The 13,196-nt window shown below is 37.9% G+C and overlaps 1 long non-coding RNA gene across 1 annotated transcript in view; it reads right to left on the minus strand.

The window, feature by feature from the left end:
• Window positions 1-6,539: 6,539 nt before the first annotated feature.
• Window positions 6,540-13,196, minus strand: part of LOC126428122 (uncharacterized) — a 31,172-nt gene continuing 24,515 nt past the window's right edge. Inside the window, exon 3 of the long non-coding RNA XR_007576778.1 lies at window positions 6,540-6,621. This is a non-coding gene — a long non-coding RNA (uncharacterized LOC126428122). The remainder of the gene's footprint in view (window positions 6,622-13,196) is intronic.

The raw sequence follows: 13,196 nt of genomic DNA on the forward strand, positions 1-13,196 counted from the left end.
GTGTACATACATATAATGAATTACTTAAATGTGATGCACTTATACAGCATTATCTGCTGTCAGTTTTTAAAGTACATTATATTTTCAATAATAAAATGTACCAAACACTATAAATGTTCATTCTACACGTACAATCTAATTCCAACATTTCATGCAGACACACACCTTATATTGGTGACTACACAGCTGTTTTATGTCCACAAGTCAAACGAAAAATGATACAGAGAGTTTGCATACATAACACACTTGTTAACTGAAAATGCAAGATCAGTTCCTGAATGTTCTACAGAGCTTCAACTTGTATCCATACATAACTAGCCCTACAAGAGCAATAAACTCTTCAGAAAGTCTCAGATAATTTCTTCACAAATATAGGAGCCACAGATAAAGATGTAATTAATGTCAACCTAGGACTACCAATCACAATGCAGTAATCCTTAAAATTCTCGCAGCCCCAGTGACTAAAAATGCTTCACATCAAATGTACAACAGAGCTTTCTCCTCTAACAGTTGCAGTCATTTCGTAAATACACTGGTTAACCAATCATGGGCAGAAGTATTGTTACAATCAAGTACAAATGCCTCATATAATGTTTTCTTCTCCCTCTTTATGTTAAAGTTTGAAATGCCTTTTCTGAAAAATCTTGTCAGAACAAACTCATACGGGCATTTACATACTAATTCCTGGATTACGACAGGTATTAGAAATTCATCCAGGACAATGAAAATGCTTAACTCTAAGATGAAAAGTTTACTGACCCCAAGTTTGAAGAACATGTAATAAACTACAGAAGATATATAGAAAGTTAATAATAAAAGCAAAATTATGAAGTAATGATAGATTAATAAGAAAATCAGGCAGTAAATCAAGAACTACTTGGGAAATAATGAAAAGGGAAACGGGTAACAGCCTCATGAATCAGGAAATAGTACCCAAAAATTGCGAAAATATTGAATTAAAAGATGAAACTCTGGAAAATTACATTAATAACTATTCTTTAAGTGTATGTGTGTCATTAAGCAAAAACTTTACCAAACGCAAGAAATTAACATCTTCGAAACCAGCCAGTAGTATGATGTTAACTACCACAAATGTAAATGAAATATTAAAAGTGATAAAGAGTCTAAAACAAAAAATGTCTGCAGGTGTGTATGAAGTGTCAGTAATTTAAAAAGTTACCCAATAAATTATAAAGCCCCTGGTACATATTGCCAATTTGTCATTGCAGAGGTTGAAAATCTCGAAGGTTAGACCGCTGTTTAAAAAAGGAGATCCATATATAATTTAGAAAATTACAGACCAACTTCCATCCCCTAATCTTTTTCCAAAATTTTAGAGACATTAGTGAAAAATCAGACTTATTTAGATGCATGCAAACTTCTGAACTGCAAGCAACATGGCTTTCGTTCAGTCCACAGCACACAATCTGCCAACCATGCCTACACTGATGAAATTGTTTTGAATCTTGACAACAAAAAATGTGTAGTGGGAATTAACTTAGGTCTATCGAAAGACTCTGATACAGTAAATCGCCAAATTTTGGACCGATGACCTCGCTGTCTGGTCTCCTACCCCAAACAACCCAACCCAACCCCAACACACCACCACCACCAAATTTTGTTAAACAAGAAGGAGGCAATAGGAGTAAGAGGAGTTGTGTGGAAATGGTTTGGATCTTATCTTCAAGACAGAGCTCAGTTCATAGAAATCATCTCAGATCACAAAAACCAGAAAGTAAAATGGGGTTCAGATGAAAAAAGGGGGAAATAGGCATCCTGCAGGGCAGTGTTCTTGGGCTCTTGTTGTTCTTGGTTTATATAAATGACAAAGAATCTAAATATTGTTACCAAAATTATGTTGTTCGGAGATGACACGAGCATAATTATAAGTGATGATAAAAATTACTATCGACCACAACTTACATAGCCCTGAAATATATACACCAGTGGTTTAATGAAAACAATTTAACTTAATCAAAACAAATTATAACCAGTTGACAAAGCAACTGAAGGAAATGACCTGCAGTTAAAACTGAGTGACCAAGAGATGGAGAATGTGCAATCCATCAAGTTTCTGGGCATGCACATTAATCAAAACTTAAGCTGGAAAGAGCATATCAAATATTTGTCTCACAGTCTCAATTTGGCATGTTTCACATTGAGAATAATATGTAGAGTATGCAGCATAGAGTGTGCTAGATTAGTGTATTTTGCTTACTTTTAATCTATTGTGTCTTATGGTATAGTATTCTGGGGTAAACAGTGTAAGTGAAGGAAATAACACATGAAGTAAAATTTAAGACTGAACTTAAAAATTACCTTTTAAGAAAAAGTTTCTATGACATAGCTGAGTACTTTGAATGTATGTAAAATTATTGTCTTAACATTTACGTACATGTTCATGACAAATGCTGTACTCTCAAAAATTCATTGAAAATAGCTATTTAAGTGACATTCCATTATTATGTTTGTATTACATGTAATTTGCAAATTAATTAAACTTGTGACAATTCCTAACTCACATAAATGATTTACAGGAAGATAATAAAATGAAATTTTACATGTTGTATATCGTATGACATATCTGATCATTTATGACAGTCATATACAAAAACTCAGCAATTTGTACTTCGTATGCAATAGCATACTATGTGTATTACAACAACATTAGCACTGACAGTCATGAAGTGCTAATAAGTAGCGACTGATATTTATGCATTCTCTTCTATCTGAATTTTCTCCTCCTCACATTTTGTATGTGCAATGTTTTTCTTACACTGTGACCTTTGAGGGAAACAACACTCTTTAGCTTTAATGTAAGTGGAGTACAAGAAAGTACATTTTAGTACATTTTCATGTATGGTACATTACTGACTTGTAGTAATATGTAAATATGCTCACAATTAGGTTCTAATTCCTCACAGGAAACATTAACCGTAGTGAGCTGTAATATGAAGACTGACAATATATAGGAACATAGTTTCATACATAGTATTTTATTAATAATAACATGCACACACAGTGAAAATTAATACACTAAGTGATAAAACAATAGTTCCATATGGTGTATAGCTAATATCAATTGACTGTATGTTGTACAATATAAAAGAAACACTACATCAGATTGCATTGTATTGACAGTTACATATGAAATGCTTTTCATGAGCTATCTCCCTCGATATACAAAATAACTGACGATGATCTCTTGGTGGTGGAACAATGATGTTTTCTCAAATGCTTACGAGCTGTGTGGTACTGCCATCACAAAATACACAATAAAAGTACTTTGTGTACAACAGTGTTGTTATGTTCCCCTTACACAGCATGCCCAGTGTATGTAAGGCCAAAGGCTGCTGTGGCTTTATTGCTGTGATCGCTTTCAAAGTGGCACTGTAGAGCAACAACACTTGTGACATGTGCAAGCACACCCCCTGTTGACAGAGCCTAAAGCAGCACATTGCTCTTGATTGCAGAATTATCTTGCTTGTGTTTTATGCTTTGGACTGAGGATGCTTAAAATGAAGTGCAGAGATAAGACATTAGGTGAATTGGCAAGGAGAGGTATATGTGGAAAACAACTCTGTTAAAACATAAGGGAATAACTTCCATTTTACTACAGGGATGTGTAGAGGGAAGAACTACAGAGGCAAACAGAGATCAGAATGTACACAACAAATGATTTAAGGTGGCAGTTGTCATTGCTGCTCTGGAGATGATGAGACTGACACTGGAGGAAATTTGCTATATTTAAATTAACATGTAGAGCTACAGAAAACCTAAATATTTACTGTCACTTAAGTTGCAATTGCTGTATAAACTGGTAGATGGGAAGTAAGCCCACATTTTCCTACAGCAGAGACTCTGGAGAGTGTGAGAAGTTGTTCACATTTGTCTTGTTACTGGCAGAGAGGCCAAGTGAGCACACTTCTATTAACAATATAGTTGAGCGTTCTTAGCCTCTGGAGTATTTAGTGTAAGTGTTTAACAGCAATAAACTTCATGTAGGATACCTGTGTACCTTGCCCCTTCCAGTAACTATTCATGGCTGCTCCAAAGTATAGGAATAATAGAAGGGAGAATATTATTACACATTATTTATGCACGACAATTGTGATTATGGCTTATAATGCCATTTTAAAGTGATAGCTAAATCAACATAAATTGCTTAAAGACCTCTTCAACTAGACGAAAGAATATACTGCTCTTGAAACATTTTAGCTCTTACTTCTCGTCACTAAGAAATACGTCCTTGAATAGCCCAATTAAGAAAAATGACATGTGTACCCACACACACACATACCTTAAACAGGCTGAAGAAGATATGCAGACTTGCCTTGCATGTGTTATCAATGAACGATGAATGCATTTTGATGCACTTTGTGCTGAAGTAGGAAGAGCTATAATTTTTCAAAAAATATTTTTTTCTCTCTATATCAAATATTTTAAGAACAAAATATATTACTAGTTAAACTGGTCTTTATGTTATTTTTCGTTATGTTTTGTTATTTATGTTATTAATGTTATTGCTTGGAAAATCTGAAGGGAACGTTTAGAGGTTCTTGTGTGCGTGCATGAGGTAGGAGGAGACAGCGGCCAGACAGCTCTATTTCTCTGGCACTGTAAATGGCGATGTCCCTAGAACTATCGACCACTCTGTGTTCACAGCTCGAATTTCATGTGGTGTGACTCTGCCCATTCTGTCAACACATAACCCAACTACAGTTTGTGACTTCACTAGGATGCTCGAAGTGCAATTCAGTCGTTGTAGCAATGGGATAGCTTGTCTGTGGAGACATTCAGATTTTCAAAATGTAAACAACAGTTCAAAATGTGGACACACTTTTTGTTTACTATCAGTGTCATCAAACTGTTGGAGCAGTGGTGCTATCCTGTACTGAAACATGTCCTGATTGTGCCAATCCCACAGGATCCTCATTTGCAAACATAATGATAAATTCAAGAATTGCATTTTACTCTTCATATTTCCATCCTCGAAGTAAGAACAGTAATACATGAGAGAAATGGAACTAAAATTGTAGCTGCAGCAACACAAAATCAACACATCACCAGAAGGCAGATCTAGTGGATGAGAGGGATTAGTCAGAAGGAATGTTCTACAAATAGTGCATCCCAACCCATTTTACCCTTTCCACATTTCACTCCATCAACAGTTCATGTGACTGTTCTGGTGTCTATGAATGCAGTGTTTCTGTGTAAGATTTTGTTCATGGATGAAGCATCATTTACAGATCATGAGCAATTAGATTTTTGCAATATGCACTACCTATCCACTTGAAAATCCAGACTGGTTGAAAGAAATGGATTAGCAGTTACCTCGGTCACCCAGTGTGCTGAGCAAATTTTATAGGAATCCTGTCATTGGTCCCTGTTTTATTGACAGAAATTTTAAATGTACCTGGCTATGTAGTCCCCAACAGAAGTTATTAGAAAACATCACAACTAAGATAAGGCAATCAATGTGTGGTACCAATGTGACTTCCCGTTTCATCCATGTAACTACAGCCCTTAACAAATCCAAGAAGAAATTAAATAACATTTTGAGCACCCGATATAAATGTGATAACGATACACACACGAACAATACCAGAGTTAAGAGATTACTTACATTTAGAACATCATGGCAGATGCTGTTATCTTGCTACTAAGTTCCACACACTATGGTTTTGAAATTCCCTTTGAAGCCACAGAAAAAGACACATAGTTTCATTAAAAATAACAAAATTAGTGTTATTATTTGGCATAAAAAACATAAAAAATTGTTTTGTAGATCAGAAAATTCACCACATTATCTGCTATAACTTAGTGAAAACCATACCTCAATACATTTACTACTCTAGTATATGTTTTGGATGGTGTGTTTCAGCTGCTCATCTTAAATGTTTCCTCATTTATGACTTGTCTTGTGTACTTTATGCTGATGTTTTGAGGCCCAATTATGATCTCTTAGTTTGTAAGAGATAGCACAGCAAACAGATTGATGTGACAGCTGTTCGCGACTATTCCAAAACTACTTTGATACCTCTTGTTCCCTAGGTGTGCTTTTTGTGCACCAATAACTTTTTTCAACATTCTCCAGTTCAGGTCACTCAGTGAACTGTTAATTGACATTGCAACTAACTGTCTCTTGAAGATAGGTCCCTAAAGTCAGACACTGATGAATGGGCCAGAGTGGGCGGTTATGAGGTGTGGCGAGAGCTGGAGGCTGTCGAGTTGAGTGACCTGGTCCGGAGGCGGCTGCACAGTTTGCAGAACCTGCAGGACTGTAATACTGCTCGCAAGCTCGTCCATACCCTCAACAAGCTAGGTAGGGGTGTCAGTGAGTAGTTGATGCAGGGCTTGTGAAGCATCATATAACTGCCCCAGATACTCAGCCTGTTTACAATTAACTAGCTCATTATGTGGTATTATTTTATCAAAATTGTATATCAATAAAATGATGCAGTGCGAATAATGGAAGGAGGAAAGATAACAACTCACCATCTAGTTTATATTTTTAAGATAATTACACATCATTAGAGGTCAGAAATGACTGCTGTATACTCACTTTAAACCCACTAGTGGTTCCTATGGCATCATCTGTGAACTCGCCGTCTCTGCAAACTGTTAATTTTTAAAATATGTACTCTCTATTCAGAAAATGTCTAACAATTATGTTACAAATACCATACAGAAAGGACCAGTTCAAGACACAGGTGACACAAATAGCGAACTGGAGTGCCAAACTGAGAGAGGTGCCAGCAACATTCTAACTATAAGAATTCTATACAGCACATACCACAACTAATAGCAGATGCTTGGGGCAGCAAGCTGACAGCGGCACAGAAGTACAAAGTTTTTATGTACTCTATAACACAATTAGTAGTGGAAACTAACACGGATGAAAGTGCACAATGGAAAATGTGTTGAGGGAAGGCGGGAGGTGTATGGTGAGTTACTTGTGCAGAAAAATGTTCTTGAACCGGCCCTTCATACTGTACATATACTTTAGCTATGTCACCATTCATTTGATAACAATAGAAGAAAACTGGACACGAGGATTAGGTGTATTCTCTAAATACTAATCAGTTATGAAGATAAATTTACAACAGTCTCCAAAAAAGTTACAGATATGAGTGATAAGCTAAATAAATCACTATTAATCTATTATTGCAGGTTGTCATGACCAGAAGAATACACAAACTGCGCTTTTAGGTTGCAGGGACATTGCTCTGTGCCCGGTTTCTATTTAACAGAGCACAATTGTTTTCTGTGGTGGAGGTGGAATAAGCAAGAATACAACTGTTTTGTTTGCATCAAAACAAATTTTGTATGTTTTTCATCTGAAAGGTGGAATGTAGCATCAAACTTTATCCTTGCATCATCCTTCCTTTTATGGAGCATATTTGCACACCCAAAATCATCTTGCTTCTCATGCCAACAGCACCCCACACAGCAGCCTTCCACATAACCCCCAAATCCAACAATCCTGGGTGGTCCATTGTAGCCAGCTATTCTGATCCCTCTGGAAGAATTTCTGCTCTTGTTGACCGACACCTCCACCCACTATCCTGAAACCTAGCCTCCCACATTAATGATACTAACCACATCCTTCACCAACTTTCCACCATCCTCCCCTCTTTACCTCCTGAACCCCTATTTGTCAATGTTGATGTCACTACCTTTCACACCACAAAAATCCAACCCACGTGGTCTAGCCACCTGTGAACAACACATTGGTAGTGACAAGAATTCTTTTTCCCAGTAGGTTTAAGGTCTCACAAAGGTCTTTAGACAGGCAATACCCCCCCCCCCCCTCCAAACCTAGTCCACAAACAGATTTCCCATGCCATTTCCTTACATACCCCAAATCCTCCCACCACCACCACCACCACCACCACCACCACCAATAATCAGCCACAAAGGTGCATCCCCCTCATCAGCCAGTATCACCCTTGAACGAAACAACTGAATCATATCCTTCACAAGAGCTATGATTATCTCTCACTATTTCCTGAAGCGGAAGACATCCTACCAGAACCCTTCCTGCACTTCCTACAGTCGTGTTCCATCACCCACCCAACCTACACAACAACACCATAGTGCATTCCTATGCCACTCCCACTCTGAAGCCCTTGCCACAGGAATATGATTCCTGTGGCAGACCAAACTGTAAGACCTCCCCAATCCACCCACACCAGGCACCTCCTACTCCAGTCCTGTCAAGTGCTTATCCTCACCATCAGAGGCCAGGCCACTTATGAAAGCAGCCATTTCATACATAAACTATTCTGCAAGCACTGCACAGCCTTTTATGTTGGGATGGCTACCGACCAATTGTCTACCAGGATGGATTGCCACTACCAAACTGCTGTCAAGAACATGGTTGACCACCCAGTGGCACAACATGCTCAATTTCAATGGCTGCTTCACAACCTGTGCCATCTGGAACCTTTCCTCCACCACAAGCTTCTCTGAACTGCACAGATGGGAGAGCTATCCTTACAACACATCCTCAGCTCCTGTAATTGTCCTGACCTCCCAAACTCAGGTACCCCACTGTTCCCACACACTCCATTCAACAGTTCGCCCTTTCTCTGTCCTGACACCCTCTTCCTTATTGCATCCACATGTGACCTCCAGCATGTGTTGCTTCCCAATGCCAGTTATAATCGGACCAACCCATATACCTGGCAGCTGTTCCTCCCACATTCCTAGATGGCAATCTGGCCACCTCCCTCCAAACTGCTAGCCACCCACGCCAGCCCCTCTTCCTGCCTCCTGCCTGCCTCTCCCTGTACCTACCCTACCCAATACTATCACCACCACAACCAGTCACCGGTGCAAAATAGCATTGGCACTGTCGATCTAGCTGGCACCATGTGGGTACATATGCAAGCGTATGAATGTGTGTAAGAGTGTGGGTGTTTTTTTATTTTACTGTAGCTCATCAAAGCTCCAAAAGCTAGGAAGTTTTCCTTCTTTTGCATGTGCCTATCGACAGCTCAACTCTTCTGCTTTTTGCCAAATGGTCTCCTTTAAACATCAAGTATTTTTACAATAATGATATGAATTAATAAATAATTAATATTAATCTGAATAAGTATTAGTATGACTATTCATTTTTTCTGGCTTGATGATCTGAAATCATACAGTTTTCTTTTATATTAAATACAGCAAGCATCCAACAATGATGTTAACAAGTCATGAAATGCAGGTAAAAAATATTCCCCACAAGTAATTTATTCATAGTTGTGTCAGTAATTTTGACAGTGACAATTAGAAACCTGAATTAGAAACAAAACAGAGCACCACTTGCAATAATCCTGGTGGATATCAATAATTATAACAATTCGTAAAGTGCCTATAGATACTATTCCTAAAAAATGATCAATCAGGAAATAAACTTTAACACTAATGCCATCTACAGGATGTTTTGGATAGATATTAACATACTTTAGGGGTATGAAAAAGGAAGCCACGTGGTATAATTTTGGACAGAGCGTAATTTAGTCATCACTGACACTTGGCTTAAAAACCACAAAATAACGTTGTACACACAGAAGAGACCTGGAGATACCAGAAGATTTCAGATTGATTATATAATGGTAAGACAGAGATTTCGGATACAGATTGTAAATTGTAAGACATCCCCAGGGGCAGATGTGAACTCTGACTTCAATTTATTGGCTGTTGACTGTACATTAAAAATCAAGAAACTGCAGAAAGGTAGGAAATTAAGGAGATGGGGCCAGGATAAGTTGAAAGAACCAGAGGTTCTTGGGAGTTTCATAGGGACCATTAGGCCACAATTGACAAGAACAAGGGAAACAAATGCAGTAGAAGATGAATTGGTAGCTTTGAGAAATGAAATAGGGAAGTCAACAGAGGCTCAAAATAGGACTGATTTTAGTTATCTGTTTCTCAGCCTTTGTGTTGTACAGAAAGGAGTGTGGTATTCAGCCATGAAAAATTGTTGACCGCCTACTTAATGAAGTAAACAATTTTAACAGATGATTTGGACAGTCTGTATACTGCCATACTTTCCACTTATGAAACTGGTTCATTCCAAATCATAGTGAGAGATTGCAATTATGATTCATGGAACACGGAAATAAGTAATACATTTGTGTACTTTTTATATTAGTCTGCAATGATTGTTTCACTTACATGGAACTAGTGAACTATGTGATACATGTTCTGGTCAAACATATCAGGATATCCATTTTGTGAGCAGGTAAATATGATTTTATGTGAAGCCAAGTGAATGGTAATGTACACAAGGCTGTATCAAAATGTGTTTCTGGATAGAAGACAACCTTCAAAGCTGTTTATCATAAAATTACTGAAATAAGATCAATAGCAACACAAATGGTGTATTAAGTTGGACTAAGACTTGCTAGCAGATGTGACGAAAATGAATGCACAGATCAGATTGTTGAGGATTCAGTTGTCACCATGGGAGAGACAGGTGTACCACGTGATACATCTCATTACGCCACATGGAGGGTAGATAACAGTTTTGTGTATGGTCTTCAGTGTCTCTTTTCCCCACCAGTAATAGGCTATGAGAGAACTATTGCCATTGATCTGTTCCACCAATTGCTAATCCACTGTTTGTGTCTTCTGTCTTGTTTACACATGAGCCAATATATGAAATAAATGGGACAGCAAATTTTTATGAACAATTTTTGTGGGAGGATAACAATCCTTGTGTTACAACAATTCAGATTAAACACCAGTTGGAGTTTCTGATTAAAATGTAGGCTGAAATTATAGGTAGCTATCTACAAGAAATATATTGAAAGCACTCAAAGACTTCATGCAGGATAGCCTCATGAAAATTTGAAGATGAGGCTTCAGCATATTTCAGTCACATTATCAGAAATGCAGAGGATAATGTTACTGGGTTCGGGCACTGATGATCTGCTGGATTGTTGTAGGAGGTGACATAGGTCCATATATGGATTTTGACTAATCTGATAATGGGGAGTCCTGAAATGTGTAATGATGAGATGTTAATAAAAATTATGTTGATTAGCGAGACTAGTGTACTTCCATCCACTGCTAAATATGGCCACAGATTGACTATGAGGCTTCCTGTCAAACATGACAACAAAAAATGTTAGTGATAGCAGTTGGATATGTCGGTGATGATTAGTGCTACTGTCTACATGTTCTGCTGATGTCTGACCATTATTTGTGGGTCCACTTCAGACAATAAGCATCTGCAGCAACATTCCTAATGCAGTGACACTTCATCAGACCATCATGGTTACTAGCTAACCATTTGACATAGTCTAGGGGTGTTTCAAAGAATCTGACTGTCTTTGGTGTCTATATGCTAACAGGGATATTTTGGTATTTGCCATCACTTTCTGACCTTATTATCATGGAGATTGTTCTTTCTCAATAACAAATAAATATTTTATGTATTATGTGTATATCAGTCTCATAACCTGAGCTTCTTCATTTGGGGAGAGGAATCTGTACCCAAAAGATTTAGAACTATTTGTGTCACATGTTGCATATCACATTGTTTGCTCACAGAAATTTATATCTTATCATATCAATCAATGGATTCCATTATTTCCATGTCTTCTATTTTTTTAAGTTTGAGCAACATGATTAATGTTGAAGAAATGTGAGCTGAAAGCTAAATGTTTAGGATACTTGATGACAAGTGTAATCCAGAATCAGCATTTTGTGTAGATGTTTGTGACAAACCACCTAAATCTGCACTAAAACTGGACACTAGATCAAACTCAGAATGCCCTAGAATTGCATTAACACAGTCCTGCAGTACCTACATTGATGTGTTGTTGAGCAATTTTGTCAGTGTGTTACAGAATGGTGTCATTTTCTCTCTACACGTTGATGGAAAATTTCATTCTTTCACTTCTAGCACTGTAAATAGCATGTTTTATTTCCAACTGACGCATTTGCAACTATATATGAAGCATGGTCTAGGTTGTACTTAAGGGCAAAAAGTATATAACACTACTGTGGTTACTGAATAGTGCTGGTAGGATGTCCTGCAAATGTTGGCAAGGTGTACTGCATCCAGATCTGTGTTGTGCTCATGAGGGAGGAGAGGGGGAAATGGTAGGTGAATCCACTTGCTGGAGGTTGGACTCACTCTGCTTTGCAGCATGATAATGACATGTATGAGGAAGTGGAAGAGATGATTGTGTTTTGGGGCATTTTTGTAAAAGTTCACACTTGTGAGGTTCCCTTCCCAGGGTAACAGTGAAATCCTCAAAAGCAGTGAGGAAGAAGATGAAGAGATTGCAGAAGAGACAACTCTGTAAGCTAATGTCCACGTTGTAGAGGGTGGGCAGCTGGTGATGTAGGTAGGCTGTTACCAGGCAGCAGCAGGCACCATACTGACATGAAGCACCAAGTAAACGACACTTTAAATTGATCGAGATCAAAGGTGCAAGGGCGAAACCAATCAGTCTGGTTCTTCAGCAATGACACTGTGATGTGGAAAGGAAATTGAAAGATCACTATGTTTTTATATTTCCAGAGAATAATGATGGCATTTCCTAAAGTAAAAAATTCTGGAAGTAAATGTGGCCCCCTCCCAATTTGGATCTCCGGGTTGGTAGTATTTCAGATTTCAGGTGTCATCAAAAGAGATGACCATTTTAATAAGAACACTTCAAAAAGCCGGGGAACGGGAAAATCTGAAGAAAGAAATGGAGAAATGTGATGTGAACATAATGTGTTTAAGTGAAGTGGGATGGCTAAATAGTTGTGAAATATTGTCAGGTAAGTACATGATGTTTTATTCACGTGGAAAAAGCATTTAATATGGCATGGCAATAGTGATAGTGATTCAAATACTCCAAGAGTGTGATTAAAGTGGTGTGCCATAGTGATCATTTAATATTTGTGAAAACAAGTGCAGAACCAACGGACATTCTGATAGTTCAAGTGTAGTTTGTTTGTTAGTTGGTTTGTTTTACGGTGCAAAAACAACTAGAGTCATATGCGCACCCATCGGAACTGTAGAACACGAAGACAAAAAGAGGAGTTAAAAACGACTACACATTAATCCCAATCAATGGAAGAGAAGACAGCTAAAACCAGGAACACTTGCTGGAGGACTGGTATCCTCCATACTCTTTACACGTGAAGCTTCCATGGCTGCCTGTTCTGTTTTCTTCAGGAATTTTTAAAAGACTGAGTTTTCA

This window comes from Schistocerca serialis, chromosome 12, assembly GCF_023864345.2.
Source record: "Schistocerca serialis cubense isolate TAMUIC-IGC-003099 chromosome 12, iqSchSeri2.2, whole genome shotgun sequence".
Taxonomy (NCBI): domain Eukaryota; kingdom Metazoa; phylum Arthropoda; class Insecta; order Orthoptera; family Acrididae; genus Schistocerca; species Schistocerca serialis.